This window comes from Lepidochelys kempii, chromosome 4 (assembly GCF_965140285.1).
Source record: "Lepidochelys kempii isolate rLepKem1 chromosome 4, rLepKem1.hap1, whole genome shotgun sequence".
NCBI lineage: Eukaryota > Metazoa > Chordata > Testudines > Cheloniidae > Lepidochelys > Lepidochelys kempii.
The window spans coordinates 70,544,553-70,559,823 of record NC_136383.1 but is presented as its reverse complement, the minus strand read 5'-3'; the positions used below and the strand labels follow the sequence as shown (position 1 = coordinate 70,559,823).

Genomic DNA, 15,271 nt, shown 5'->3' with positions numbered 1-15,271 from the left:
GGCACCCCAGGGATCCCATCACAGTGGTAGTTCGGGATGTACAGTCAGAGGGGTTTTATTTCTGTATTGAACCAGAGTCTCTTTGGGTATTTGAGTGGCCCATTCTACGATGCGATCTACTCCTCTTGTGGGGTGTCCTTGGTTGATGGAGGTGCTTTTGAGGGTCTTACGGTGAATATCCCAGACTTTCTCCTTGGAACATATTCTGGTATCTGAGTGCCTGGCAGTAGATAAACAGATTTCTTGATGTGTCTGGGATGGTTATTGGATCCATGAATATAGGTAGGGTGATCTATGGGTTCCTTGTATATAGTTGTTCATTGGGTTCCATTGTTGAAGCTGACTGTGGTATCCAGGAAGTTGATTTTAGTGTAGGCTGGGGGGAGGGAAGGTTCCAGAGAGTGTTTAATGCATGGGTGGTGGTTATGGTGACCATAAGTCCGGATTTTCCTGGACTTGACCTCATTTTTGGTTCGCCCATCTCCATCCAGGCGGATTTTTAAAATATCAGCAATTGTGGGGGATTTTTCTCCTCCCATGAGGGGGCTGACAGTTGGAGTTGCAGCCTCCACATCAAATACCACTTTCTTTCCTCCCTCCCACCCCCCCAACCTTCCTCCTCTCTGGCCCTGTCTTATTTTAGGGAACCTGAAATATGGTAACCCCAATGTCAGTTGTTGAAGTTGTGGTAGAAATCTATGAGGAAGTTTAAGCTGCCTCTTTAGAGTATGAAAATGTCATCTATGTATCTCAGGCTTATTACTGGTTTCATGGTGCACTTGTCCAGAATTCTTCCTCAAGGTGTCCCATGAAAAGTGTGGAATATTGGAGAATGGAACCCTACAGACAATCATATACAAGAAACCTGCAGCCATATCTCCACTGCTACAATGACTGAAACCCCCCACTCCCACAACACACCTTTCAAGATCCATAGATCCTACACCTGACTATTGAAATAACTTTGTGGGTGAAACCAGCTAATCACTGTGCTCTTGAATGAATTCATGCAGGGAAATGATAAAAGACAAAAACACCACATCACTTGTGGGTGAACACTCTTCACAAAGTGATCACACAATCTCTCTCCTATCAGTCCTCATCCTCAAAGGAAACCTGCACACTTTCAAAAGACGAGCCTGGAAGCTTAAATTCATTACTCTGCTAGACACTAAAAATCATGAACTGAACAGAGACACTGAATTTATGGCTGATTACAGCAATCTGTAACCCACTGACCCCCTCTTTTTGTCCTATGTCTGCAGAGGTGTTAATGGGCCACCTATCTTGAGTGGTCCCTTACAATATACACTAACTACTTATGCTAAATCTGGTCCATCTTGTATTTTGTTGTAAGGGTAGGAATACTTTTTCCCAGAACTGAAGAAGAGCTCTGTGTGGCTCGAAAGCTTGTCTCTCTCACCAACAAAAGTTGGTCCAATAAAAGATATTACCTCACCCATATTGCCCCTCTATCATTGTGGGACACCCCTCCGCCCCCCGCAGTTATAACTGTACTACACAGGTGGAATATATTCATAGCAGAGAACATTATAGTGACAGTAGTGTTCCCTTTTAATGCCATGAAGTTTCCATTATAAAAAACTCATGCACTTAGTCATGACTACACTGAAATCCATTATAAGAACCACTTTTATGATTATATACCTTACTTATTATTAGAGATGGTAAAATAATTCATGACGAACAATTTACCAGTCAAACTGAACATGTCACAATTTTTACAAATGCATCTGTGATGGATGGTCTGGGGTCTGTTGCTAGGAACCTGCCTACGCTTAAAAAGTCTTGCTGCTTTAATTATGGTTGCATAGTCAAAGTGGCGACTCCCACACCCACCCTACCATCTTACTGTGGATGCAATTATACTGGTTTAAAAGTTCTTCTACTGGAATGGCTTATTTTTGTTCAGGAACAAAAATAAACTATTCTGGTGTAACTGCACTAGGACTTTTATCAGCATAGCTTTGTCAGAAAAAAATCACATCCCAGCCAACATAGTTATGCTGGGAAAACTTAAGTGTAGACCAACTGATATTTTATAATAAGGGATAACATGAAAGAGGGCTGGCTATGGGAGAAAATACATTCTGCCTGTTTGAGAGACCTGAATTAACCAAATAATCTTAGAATTACTGTATTTGAGCCAGGTGGCTAAGCATTTCAAAAGGTAGCTATTTAATAGTTCTAATTGGCCTTCTTTCCTGCCCTTATAGGCTCCTGGAGGACAGGGAAATCCACATGATTACCAATCCCTACTGTGTATACTTATCTTCCAAAAAATATTTGTGAAAATGGGAGCCTGCTGAGACACTGCCAGATCCAGTGCCGATTGAAGTCAATGCCCCCATTTAGTTCAGGGGTGCAGAATCGAACCCTAGCCGACTCTAGGAGCTGCTTGGATTGAAAGACTTCATGAGGAAGTCGTGATTAGGAAAGTTTTTAGATACAGCATAGAAGGCTGTCAGGCTGAGGGAGGGATTGGATTTCAAGAGATGTAAGATTTTCTTGTACTCTGTAACTAAGGGTATGTCTACACTACGGAATTAGGTCGAATTTATAGAAGTCGGTTTTTTAGAAATCGGTTTATATATTCGAGTGCGTGTGTCCCCACAGAAAATGCTCTAAGTGCATTAACTTGGGGGAGCGCTTCCACAGTACCGAGGCAAGCGTCGACTTCCAGAGCATTGCACTGTGGGTAGCTATCCCACAGTTCCTGCAGTCTCCGCTGCCCATTGGAATTCTGGGTTGAGATCCCAATGCCTGATAGGGCTAAACATTGTTGCGGGTGGTTCTGGGTACATATTGTCAGGCCCCCGTTCCCTCCCTCCCTCCCTCCATGAAAGCAAGGGCAGACAATCGTTTCGCGTCTTTTTTCCTGAGTTACCTCTGCAGACGCCATGCCACGGCAAGCATGGAGCCCACTCAGGTAACCGTCACCCTATGTCTCCTGGGTGCTGGTAGATGTGGTACTGCATTGCTACACAGTAGCAGCAACCCATTACCTTGTGGCAGCAGACGGTGCAATACGACTGGTAGCCGTCATAGTCATGTCCGAGGTGCTCCTGGCCATATCAGCCAGGAGCGCCTGGGCAGACATGGGCGCAGGGACTAAATTTGGAGTGACTTGACCAGGTCATTCTCTTTAGTCCTGCAGTCAGTCCTATTGAACCGTCTTATGGTGAGCAGGCAGGTGATACGGATGGCTAGCAGTCGTATTGCACCATCTTCTGCCGAGCAGCCATGAGAAGTGGATGGCATGCAGTCCTCCTGCACCGTCTGCTGCCAGCTAAAGATGTAAAAGATAGATGGAGTGGATCAAAACAAGAAATAGACCAGATTTGTTTTGTACTCATTTGCTTCCCACCCTCCCCCATCTAGGGGACTCATTTCTCTAAGTCACACTGCAGTCACTCACAGAGAAGGTGCAGCGAGGTAAATCTAGCCATGTATCAATCAGAGACCAGACTAACCTCCTTGTTCCAATAAGAACAATAACTTAGGTGCACCATTTCTTATTGGAACCCTCCATGAAGTCCTGTCTGAAATACTCCTTGATGTAAAGCTACCCCCTTTGTTGATTTTAGCTCCCTGAAGCCAACCCTGTAAGCCGTGTCATCAGAAGCCCCTCCCTCCATCAGAGCAATGGCAGACAATTGTTCCGCACCTTTTTTGTGTGTGGACGCCATACCAAGGCAAGCATGGAGGCCGCTCAGCTCACTTTGGCAATTAGGAGCACATTAAACACCACACGCATTATCCAGCAGTATATGCAGCACCAGAACCTGGCAGAGCGATACCAGGCGAGAAGGCGACGTCAGCGTGGTCACGTGAGTGATCACGACATGGACACAGATTTTTCTGAAAGCATGGGCCCTGGCAATGCATGCATCATGGTGCTAATGGGGCAAGTTCATGCTGTGGAACGCCAATTCTGGGCTCAGGAAACAAGCACAGACTGGTGGGACCACATAGTGTTGCAGGTCTGGGACGATTCCCAGTGGCTGCGAAACTTTCGCATGCGTAAGGGCACTTTCATGGAACCTTGTGACTTGCTTTCCCTATGCCCTGAAGCGCATGAATACCAAGATGAGAGCAGCCCTCACAGTTGAGAAGCTAGTGGCAATAGCCCTGTGGAAGCTTGAAATGCCAGACAGCTACCGGTCAGTTGGGAATCAGTTTGGAGTGGGCAAATCTGCTGTTGGGGCTGCTGTGATGCAAGTAGCCCACGCAATCAAAGATTTGCTGATATCAAGGGTAGTGACCCTAGGAAATGTGCAGGTCATAGTGGATGGCTTTGCTGCAATAGGATTCCCTAACTGTGGTGGGGCCATAGACGGAACCCATATCCCTATCTTGGCACCGGAGCACCAAGCCGCCGAGTACATAAACCGCAAGGGGTACTTTTCGATAGTGCTGCAAGCCCGGGTGGATCACAGGGGACGTTTCACCAACATCAACGCGGGATGGCCAGGAAAGGTACATGACGCTCGCATCTTCAGGAACTCTGGTCTGTTTCAAAAGCTGCAGGAAGGGACTTTATTCCCAGACCAGAAAATAACTGTTGGGGATGTTGAAATGCCTATAGTTATCCTTGGGGACCCAGCCTACCTTAATGCCATGGCTCACGAAGCCGTACACAGGCAGCCTGGACGGTAGTCAGGAGCTGTTCAACTACAGGCTGAGCAAGTGCAGAATGGTGGTAGAATGTGCATTTGGACGTTTAAAGGCACGCTGGTGCCGTTTACTGACTCGCTTAGACCTCAGCGAAACCAATATTCCCACTGTTATTACTGCTTGCTCCACAATATCTGTGAGAGTAAGGGGGAGACGTTTATGGTGGGGTGGGAGGTTGAGGCAAATCACCTGGCTGCTGGTTACGCGCAGCCAGACACCAGGGCGGTTAGAAGAGCACAGGAGGGCGCGGTACGCATCAGAGAAGCTTTGAAAACAAGCTTCATGACTGGCCGGGCTACGGTGTGAAAGTTCTGTTTGTTTCTCCTTGATGAAACCCCCCGCCCCTTGGTTCACTCTACTTCCCTGTAAGCTAACCACCTGCCCCTCCTCCCTTCAATCACTGCTTGCAGAGGCAATTAAGTCATTGTTGCTTCACATTCATGCATTCTTTATTCATTCATCACACAAATAGGGGGATGACTACCAAGGTAGCCCAGGAGGGGTGGTGGAGGAGGGAAGGAAAATGCCACACAGCACTTTAAAAGTTTACAACTTTAAAATTTATTGAATGTTAGCCTTCTGTTTTTTGGGCAGTTCTCGGTGGTGGAGTGGCTGGTTGGCCGGAGGCCCCCCCACCGCGTTCTTGGGCATCTGCGTGAGGAGGCTATGGAACTTGGGGAGGAGGGCGGTTGGTTACAGAGGGGCTGCAGTGGCAGTCTGTGCTCCAGCTGCCTTTGCTGCAGCTCAACCATACACTGGAGCATACTGATTTTCCCTCCAGCAGACTCAGCATTGAATCCTGCCTCCTGTCATCATGCTGCCGCCACATTTGAGCTTCAGCCCTGTCTTCAGCCCGCCACCTCTCCTCCTGGTCATTTTGTGCTTTCCTGCACTCTGACATTATTTGCCTCCACGCATTCGTCTGTGCTCTGTCAGTGTGGGAGGACAGCATGAGCTCAGAGAACATTTCATCACTAGTGCGTTTTTTTTTCTTTCTAATCTTCACTAGCCTCTGGGAAGGAGAAGATTCTGTGATCATTGAAACACATGCAGCTGGTGGAGGAAAAAAAAGGGACAGCGGTATTTAAAAAAGACATTTTATAAAACAGTGGCTACACTCTTTCAGGGTAAACCTTGCTGTTCACATTACATACATAGCACATGTGCTTTCATTACGAGGTCGCATTTTGCCTCCCCCCACCGCGTGGCTACCCCCTCAACCCTCCCCGTGGCTTACAGCGGGGAACGTTTCTGTTCAGCCACAGGCAAACAGCCCAGCAGGAACGGGCTCCTCTGAGTGTCCCCTGAAGAAAAGCACTCTATTTCAACCAGGTGACCATGAATGATACCTCACTCTCCTGAGGATAACACAGAGAGATAAAGAATGGATGTTGTTTGAACGTCAGCAAACATACACTGCAATGCTTTGTTGTACAATGATTCCCGAGTACGTGTTACTGGCCTGGAGTGGTAAAGTGTCCTACCATGAAGGACACAATAAGGCTGCCCTCCCCAGAAACCTTTTGCAAAGGCTTTGGGAGTACATCCAGGAGAGCCACGAATGCCAGGGCAAAGTAATCCTTTCCCATGCTTGCTTTTAAACCATGTATAGTGTTTTAAAAAGGTACACTCTCCGGAGGTCCCTTCTCCGCCTGCCGGGTCCAGGAAGCAGCCTTGGGAGGGGTCGGGGGGTACTGGCTCCAGGTCCAGGGTGAGAAACGGTTCCTGGCTGTCGGGAAAACCAGTTTCTCTGCTTGCTTGCTGTGAGCTATCATCTTCTTCATCCCCAAAACCTGCTTCCGTGTTGCCTCCATCTCCATTGAAGGAGTCAAACAACACGGCTGGGGTAGTGGTGGCAGAACCCCCTAAAATGGCATGCAGCTCACCATAGAAGCGGCATGTTTGGGGCTCTCACCCGAAGCGGCTGTTCGCCTCTCTGGTTTTCTGGTAGGCTTACCTCAGCTCTCTTCAGTTTCACGCGGCACTGCTTCGGATCCCTGTTATGGCCTCTGTCCTTCATGCCCTGAGAGATTTTGACAAAGGTTTTGGCATTTCAAAAACTGGAACGGAGTTCTGATAGCACGGATTCCTCTCCCCATACAGCGATCAGATCCTGTACCTCCCGTTCAGTCCATGTTGGAGCTCTTTTGCAATTCTGGGACTCCATCATGGTCACCTCTGCTGATGAGCTCTGCATGGTCACCTGCAGCTTGCCATGCTGGCCAAACAGAAAATGAGATTCAATAGTTCGCAGGCCTTTTCCTGTCTACCTGGCCAGTGCATCTGAGTTGAGAGTGCTGTCCAGAGCGGTCACAATGGAGCACTCTGGAATAGCTCCCGGAGGCCAATACCGTCGAATTGTGTCCACAGTACCCCAAATTCGACCCGGCAAGGCCGATTTAAGTGCTAATCCACTTGTCAGGGGTGGAGTAAGGAAATCGATTTTAAGAGCCCTTTAAGTCGAAATAAAGGGCTTCATCGTGTGGACGGGTGCAGGTTTACATCAATTTAACGCTGCTAAATTCGACCTAAAGTCCTAGTGTAGACCAGGGCTAAGCTAAAGGCAAACATCCACACTGGGCTTTGTAGAGTATTCAACTAAAGTAAATGTTACACAAATCGTCTTTTGTTTTACTACCATTGCAGTGCCTCAAGGGGGTTATAGTCCAGGTGCTTCATGCACCCATTTTCTATTTTGAGCCAGGTTCTCTGCATTTCCCATGATGCACCACAATGGCTCAACAAGAGAGTGAGACCCTCGAGCATCATGGGAGAAGTCATCTGACCACGGATTCCAGTCCATAGAGGAGAATGGGCGCATGAGGCACAGTGACAGCACTTCCAAATCAAAAGATTTTTTGTCTAAAAACCTTTGGTTAGCAGCCAGAAGTTTTCAGTTTATTTTTTTCTGAAAGATTAAATTTTTCTGTGGACAAAAAAATCCCATCAGCTCTAGCTGAGGAAACAAAATGTGCTTCTGAAACCCCCACACTTAGTTTTGGTCAAATGAGCCATTGAGAGGCTCTCCTCTCCTATGAAAGTGTAATGCAAGGGGCCGTGGTGGGTGAATACAACTCAGAAACCAAAAAGAAGGTTTCAGAGTAGCAGCCGTGTTAGTCTGTATTCGCAAAAAGAAAAGGAGTACTTGTGGCACCTTAGAGAATAAATTTGTTAGAGCCTAACAAATTTATTCTCTAAGGTGCCACAAGTACTCCTTTTCTTTTTGCAAAAAGAAGGTGTGAGGTGACAAGGGTGCAGATGACAGTACTCCTAATTCAAGATAGTTTACTGGATGATTTAGGCAAATAATCACCTCATGAATTGTTTTCTATTTTGCTGCAATAATTGTAGTATTTGGAATTTACTGCTTGAACTATGTGACTGGTTACCTAACTCACATAGTTGTTTTTTCCCCCCCTGCTTCAAGATTGGATGATCTCACCTTTATAAAGAGGAGGAGTACATTAAGAAAACTTTGTGGTTTGATCCTGCAAGGTAAAAGGTGGTAAGGAGATATAGCACCTAAGGAAGAGATTGCAAGAGATCCAAATAAGTGATATTAAAGAAATATGTTTTTGGTCCAACACCCACGGAATTCAATGGAAAGGCTCCCATTGACTTCAAAATGAGTGATGGATCGAGCCATTATTGAATCCCTCATGGGGAGGGATAGCTCAGTAGTTTGAGCGTTAGCCTGCTAAACCCAGGGTTGTGAGTTCAATCCTTGAGGGGGCCATTTAGGGGTCTGGGCCAAAAATTGGGGATTGGTCCTGCCTTGAGTAGGGGGTTGGACTAGATGACCTTCTGAGGTCCCTTCCAACACTGATTCTATAAATATAGTGGTCTCCCATTTTCTGTCACCATCTAGCACCATATACTACATTCAGTTACACACACACTTATATGCACTGACTGCATGTAGGTGTGTGCATGCATACACATGCCTGCTCCTTGGGAAAAGCACAGTCAGATCCAGGAAACACTCTTGGTGTTGGACTCTGTATAAAGATTTGGGGAAATATCACAAGTTTGTCCTCCTACAGTGGTAACTAAAGCAATGTCTCATTCCCATTTGTAACTGCCATTACTTATCAGCACATTCATTACCACTCTGAATATTTTGAATAGATTGCAAGAAGGGTTTGAAGGGAGGAATTTGCCAAAAGAGCCAGGTTAGACCATAGACAGAAATTTGGAGTCAGTGTTATATGGTCACCGCCAGCACAGCTTTATTCTCACAACTAAGCGCTTCTGCTGGTGGAATGGTGATTTACCATTGGTGACAATGGTGATTTACTGCAAAGAAACAGATTTTTTTTTAATTGGACAAAGATTAGGAAAAGCCCAAAGTTAGAGGCCAGAGATAACTGCTTAAGAGGAGTACAAGCTGTTGTTTAATCTCCAGAGAAGAAATATCTGCGGTGGATCAGAATGACAGGTTTTCAAGTGAACTGGTGATAAGCAGGGATCCGTGATAAAATTTTCCATGATAAAAACCCCAACATTTTCTCTGTAAAAAAAACAAACACTATGCTGAACTTTAGTTTCCCTAGTCACTATATATATAGGTATCAGATGAACGCTTACTGATATATTCACAATTTTTAAGCAAATTTGAAACCTACCAGTGCCATCAATTACAATAATAAAATAAAATAGAATGATTCATTAACAGTGCATTATTTCTTTACTGTTGTTTATGGCCCTGCTGTTTCAGTCTCATTTTCATTCAATTTACATTTAGCGCTTTCCATGTGTTCTACAGTTGTCTGCCTTTGAACGTAACCTATACCCTTGCTGCCTATAGTAGAGAACAGCACATTATAGTAATGTGCAATTTGTCCTTGCCAAAGACTCACTGACATGGTCTTTAGAGGTGATTTTTAAAGTTTTCTGCACCTTTTTGTAATTTTAGTTACTCATGTCTGGAGGCTAAAGTGAAATTTGAGAGGCATTACCATAGGAACCCCTATACACCATTGAATAACCGCTATACACCAGAAGCAGTTTATTGTGGTATGTTTAGCTATGTAAATTTAAAGAGCATTCAAAAATCAAACCACAAGAGGGGGATGTTGTGTGCATTGAATATGTGACACTGGTACTTTCAGTAAAATTTAGTTAATAGTGAATATATGTTTTTATTTTTTCACAAAATTTACAAGATTCTCTGTAAAAAGGCAAATTCTGCATTTTTCAGTGGCAAATGGATTTCTAGGATCCCTGGTGATGAGGATGACCAAGCTAACAGTGGAAATTATTCCTGAAAACAAGGAGGAGCATAACTGTCATCTTGCTGAGTGCAAGTGCTAAAAGCAGGCTGGGAGGAAGAGCTCCCCATAATAAGCTGCTGAAATTTTACTTGCTCAGTTTCTTAATAGAAAGAAAAGAAAACCCAGGGGAGGAGTAAGAAGGTAGAGAATGATTGTGCACCATTGAAGTCAATGGAAGTTTTACCTTTGACTTCAGTAGGGCTGGGGTCAGGCAGTTAGTGGATCAATGGAGACTGCGGAGAGCAGTGAGGGAGATTCCCAGGTGCTGTCTTTAGCACACCAACAACTAGCAGCAGCAGCACAAGATACAGAACTGGGCAAATTGGCTGGAAAAATATAATCAGGTTTCCAGCACTCGGATTCCTTTACCTTAAAAAAAAAAGGGGGGGGGGTAAAACTGGATTCTCCAATAATTCAGAAAAGACCCCATCCATACAACAATAGGCTGAGTGCAGATAACTGTGATACTTATTCTGCTTGCACAATGATGCTTGCTCTATCAATGCATTGTTTATTTTAAATTTAAGCAATTTAATTTATTTTCCCGATGTCACTGCTGAAATGACAAGAACATTACTTGGAGGGTGATGCTTGCACAATGAAAGAACAAGCTATAGTAATTTAAACAGTAGTCATTACGATCTAACTGTTAACAACATTGGTTCCCTCACCAGTGATTTAATTATACGTTAAATGAAAAAACGTTCCTACTCTAGTAATCAAATGATTATATCCACATTTTCTGGATGTGAATAAATAAAAATCACACAAATATTTTCTTGCATCCATTGCCCCTCCCCTCCTTAAATAGAATTTGTTGACTGTCTATTGATAAACATTGTACAATTAAAATACCTTTTTTCAACTTTATTATTTTAAAAAACCATTAAGGACCTGACCCTGCTCTGATCCCTGTGTGGCGGCAGGCATCTGCCTCCGTGGTGGCCAGTGTAGCACCATGGTCTACATAACTGAAAAAAATCAAACAAGCAGAAACTTGTGGACACTTCTGAACTCTGAAGAGGCTGGCTTGTTCAGCAGAGAGTAACTGTTCTAGGAACAGTAGGAGTCTTGGAACACTAGAGGCATCCATTTATGGTAGTTACATAAACAGAAGCGTCCTCCTTGCTAGCATCAGGAGGAGCAGCATCCACTACATCCATCAGAATGGGAGGGGCAAGTAGGGAATTGCAAGAAGCCTTTGTTCAGGGCTTCATTTCATGCGTAGCTTGTACACAAAAGGTCAGATCTTTTAGATCGCTACAGCACGTGAACTATACCACAGCCTGTTGATTAGTTAAACTTTTGCTTGTTTATTAGCTGTCAGTTTAAATATTTTCAATTGTTTGCTTCCTAGTGTACTGCTCCCACTACAGATCAGAGTCAGGTAAGAGCTGGTATATAAGATATTTATTAGGATATTAAGCTTTTGCTTGTTTCTGACCCAAATGCAGTTTATGTTGGAATAAGAATCTCCTGTTGATTGTTTAAGAGTTAGTCTTAATTTATTAACAACCTAACTTTTGTTTTTTTCAGGATCAGCACAAGTAATACTTAGCACGGTGGTGTGCTTAAAAATTGGATTCTGTAGATGGGAACTGAGTAATGAGCGATTTTACTTCAAATAGTTTTTTAGGTTAGTTAAGTTTTTCTTAGAATTTTTGAAAGTGGATTTGCATTTATATAAAACTAAAAAACAATAATTCTCTCTCATTTTCTTTGACACTTCCCACTCCCTCAACTCCTGCTGAAGACAGAAAAAATTTACCAGGGTCATTCAGGAAGTTGTCAAGAAAAACTTATAAATTATACCTATGAGCTCCTTTCCTGCCATCTCAGAAAAAAAAACAAAAACCCAAAAACAAAAAACCCCATATGCTTACACAGTCATAGCTACCACAAAGACCAACAATTAATGTTGCCTTTGATAAACAGCAAATGGCAACTTGATGGCTAAAATAGTAGAAATGTTTCCAATTGGAATATGAATCTCATGCTGATTTCAAGATAGATTTATTTATTATTTGTTCATGGTAGTGCTAATGAGTTGCTAGGTTCTTTCCATAGATGAGGAAGGTATGATCCTTGTCCCAGAGGCCTCACAGGTCGAAGGACAGACAAATAAGCAGAGAGAGGTTAGGCGAAGGGGAACAACAAATAGGGATTTTTAAAGTGGTACAAGTCACCTAGATTCATAGGAGGAAGCACAGCAGAAGTGGGTTCCTTAGTAGAGATTTAAATGTGGACGGGGAGATATCATGCAGATGAGTGCAAGAAGATCATATTATGAAAATGGTATGGGTTGAACTAGACTGTTTAAAATAAAAAGACTGATGCAATGATGTGACAAGCTGGCAAACGGTCGGTCAAATGTGAGAACAGTTGCAGAGCAGAGGTGGTGATGTAGGTAGTGCACACAGTTTGATATAGGAGAAGCAGAGAGTTATATAGGGCTTTGAAAGTGCTAAACTTGGATTTGATGCAATAGCAAATGGTGAGACAGCGGACATGTTCAAGGATCAAAATCACATGATCAAGTTAATGGGCAAGGATGATGACTGAATTTTGTATGGACTGATGTGGGAACGTGTGGGAAAGTCAGAGAGTAGGATATTACAGTTGTCAAGGCGAGAGATATCCTTGATTCATCTAGGAATTTAAGCATGAGAGTCAAAGGCGGAGAGAGTACAACAGAGGGAGTGAACAACTGACTGTACTGATCTCAAGCAGAGGACAGTTTTGAGGAGGGAGATGAGGGTGTCAGAAAAGTCAAGCATATTGAAGTATGGTAGATCACGGTAGGCCGAAGTGGTGGGAGAAACAGGTATGAATGACTGATGTTGAATGCGATGAGTTGTTGGCCAGAAAAAAAGAACTCTGATATTGATAAATCAGAGAAAGACCTGTGTTTAGTGTAAACAAGGTTGAGTAAGTGGCCATTTTGGCGTGTGGAAGAGTAATCCATGGCTGAAAAAATGGGAAGAGGTGAGGTGGCTAATGTGTTGCAAGGGATGTCAATATGGAAACTGCAGTCAGCAAGGGTGATGGCAGGAGACTGAGATAGAGAGAAAGTTGATTGGCAATGGGGTGAAGGGTAGGTGACAACAACTACTTGGAAGGGTAGATGAGAATACAGTCTGATGGGGTGTTGGTCAAAGGAAAAGTAGTGGGAGGAAATTAGATGTTACCATATATAGACAAAGGCTCTGGAGTTAACATGCTTTCTGAAAAAACAAACAGTTTTACTAACAAATAATGCCTTAAAATTGAAGTGGCCAGTTAGCGGAGGGCTGATTTAGTTGGGGATTGGTCCTGCTTTGAGCAGGGGGTTGGACTAGATGACTTCCTGAGGTCCCTTCCAACCCTGATATTCTGTGATTCTATGACACACTATACTGGCAAAGATAATGAATTTGTGCCGTTGTAGCATTAGCAAAGCATACAATTGCTATTTTATGCTGTGCTAGTGGACTGTACAACTTTGCTCGTTATTACACCAAACATTCAGTAATACCATAAAGGTCTAGATAATAGCTTTTAAGCCACAGTTTTGGGTACGAGGCTGTCCCAACTCAGGAGGAAAACCCAAGAAATCGTTCCTCAGACAGGCACAAATCACTCAGAGGCTGTCCTTGAGCATGGGATGCTGCTCTATCCATTCGGATAGGGAAGATTGCTCCCTATGATGAACTGGCTACACTCTGCATTACTGGAGGAGAGAACAAAAGCATGGTCCAACCTTCCCCAGTCTCACTCCCTTTTTGGCATTCTTCTCCCCAGGGTTTGTTGTGGGGACAAGCAATCCCTAAATTCCCCAGGGCATAGGGACAGTCACTGAGAGTTATCTTTACATACCTGTGCAAGGAGGTTGGAAGCTTGTTGTCCATCACTTGGCCCTTGTACACCCATACAAGGTGTGTTCATGATCCAGCCTGAAATATATAGTTCTGTCTCCTTAATCATAGCATCATAAAAGCAGAGGGCTAGAAGGGACTTTGAGAGGCATCTAGTGCAATGTTTCTCAACTACTGGTCCGTGAACTGGTGCCGGTCCCTGAAATCTCCCTGACACAATTTAGGAGGGCAGCAAGCCAATAAACACTGATTTATAGTCCATCTCCCCACTCTGGGGCAAGACCAAGTATACTGAGGCCATGCTCTAATGAACATGTATAATCCTGTGGCAAGACAGACTCTGAAACAATTACTGAGATATTTAACTTGTCTTACTTTGCTGATCTACTGCCTGATACAATGTCAATGCACAGTGAGTATCCTGGATCCAGAAAAATGAAGAAGTCCATGGGCAGTGCTAAACTAAGCACTGAAATACAGCAATATATGTTGACACTGGCATTTGGGGAAGTAAAGATAGTCTTCCATTTTCTCTGTTCATACTTCATCTCTCTTTTAAGGCACCTAAAAATCGCTGAGTGCCATCTACCGCACTCAGTGAACACTGCGCTGTTACAAAAAAAAAAAAAAAAAAAAAGGGACCAACCCTAAACTTCTGACAGACTGCTGAAACACGAAAAGAAGAGTAGAATGGATGTGAAAATTTAAAACAAGTCACCCAACGGCCATTATACTCAGCAACAACACACTGCAAATTATAGCAACAGACCTGCTGCTGTTTCCAAATATGTAAGCCTTCAGCAAGGTCTTTAGTGCTGCAGACTTACATTACCGTTTCTAAAATAAAAGTGCTGATGACATACCCAGTTTTAATAGTAAAACTGTAGTCATCTCCTCTGGAGTTAGAGACGGTGGTTACTGACAGTTAGCAGTATTGATGCATCAACCAAGCTACAACTCTGGTAAAAAAAGGCTCATTGTTCTTAATGTTCTTGAGGGAATATGTGAAAGCAGACACAAGATGACAGAAATTAGAAGAGGTGCCTATATGTTTTCATTGACTCCATAGCATGAAAACCATTTGTAAAAGACATTCCCTGACTGTTGCATGCTTTCGTCTGTAAGAAGCGAGTGAATGAAGCAATTTCTTAGATGTGTGTAAATCTAAATTGTACTACATTGCATCATCGGTCTTTCACAAGTCTCACTATCTGCTGAATTTACAAGTAAAAATAGATTTCCCCCCCCCCTTAATGGCCAATGCTGCAAGCTTATCCTGGGCTCAAAAAATCAAGATGCATTGTCAGCAAAAACATAGATTCTGTAATCCACGTGTGTGGCACCACTGAAGAGACAAACTGTGCAAGTGTGACTGATAAGGTCTTAGTTAATCATTCTGTTGATGATGCACAAAATGGAATACAATCCACCTCACTCACTCAAAAC

At 43.6% G+C, this 15,271-nt stretch overlaps 1 protein-coding gene across 4 annotated transcripts in view; it reads right to left on the bottom strand.

The window, feature by feature from the left end:
- The window catches only part of GALNTL6 (polypeptide N-acetylgalactosaminyltransferase like 6), a 935,360-nt gene that overhangs the window by 752,684 nt on the left and 167,405 nt on the right, over nt 1-15,271 (bottom strand). The window lies entirely within an intron of this gene.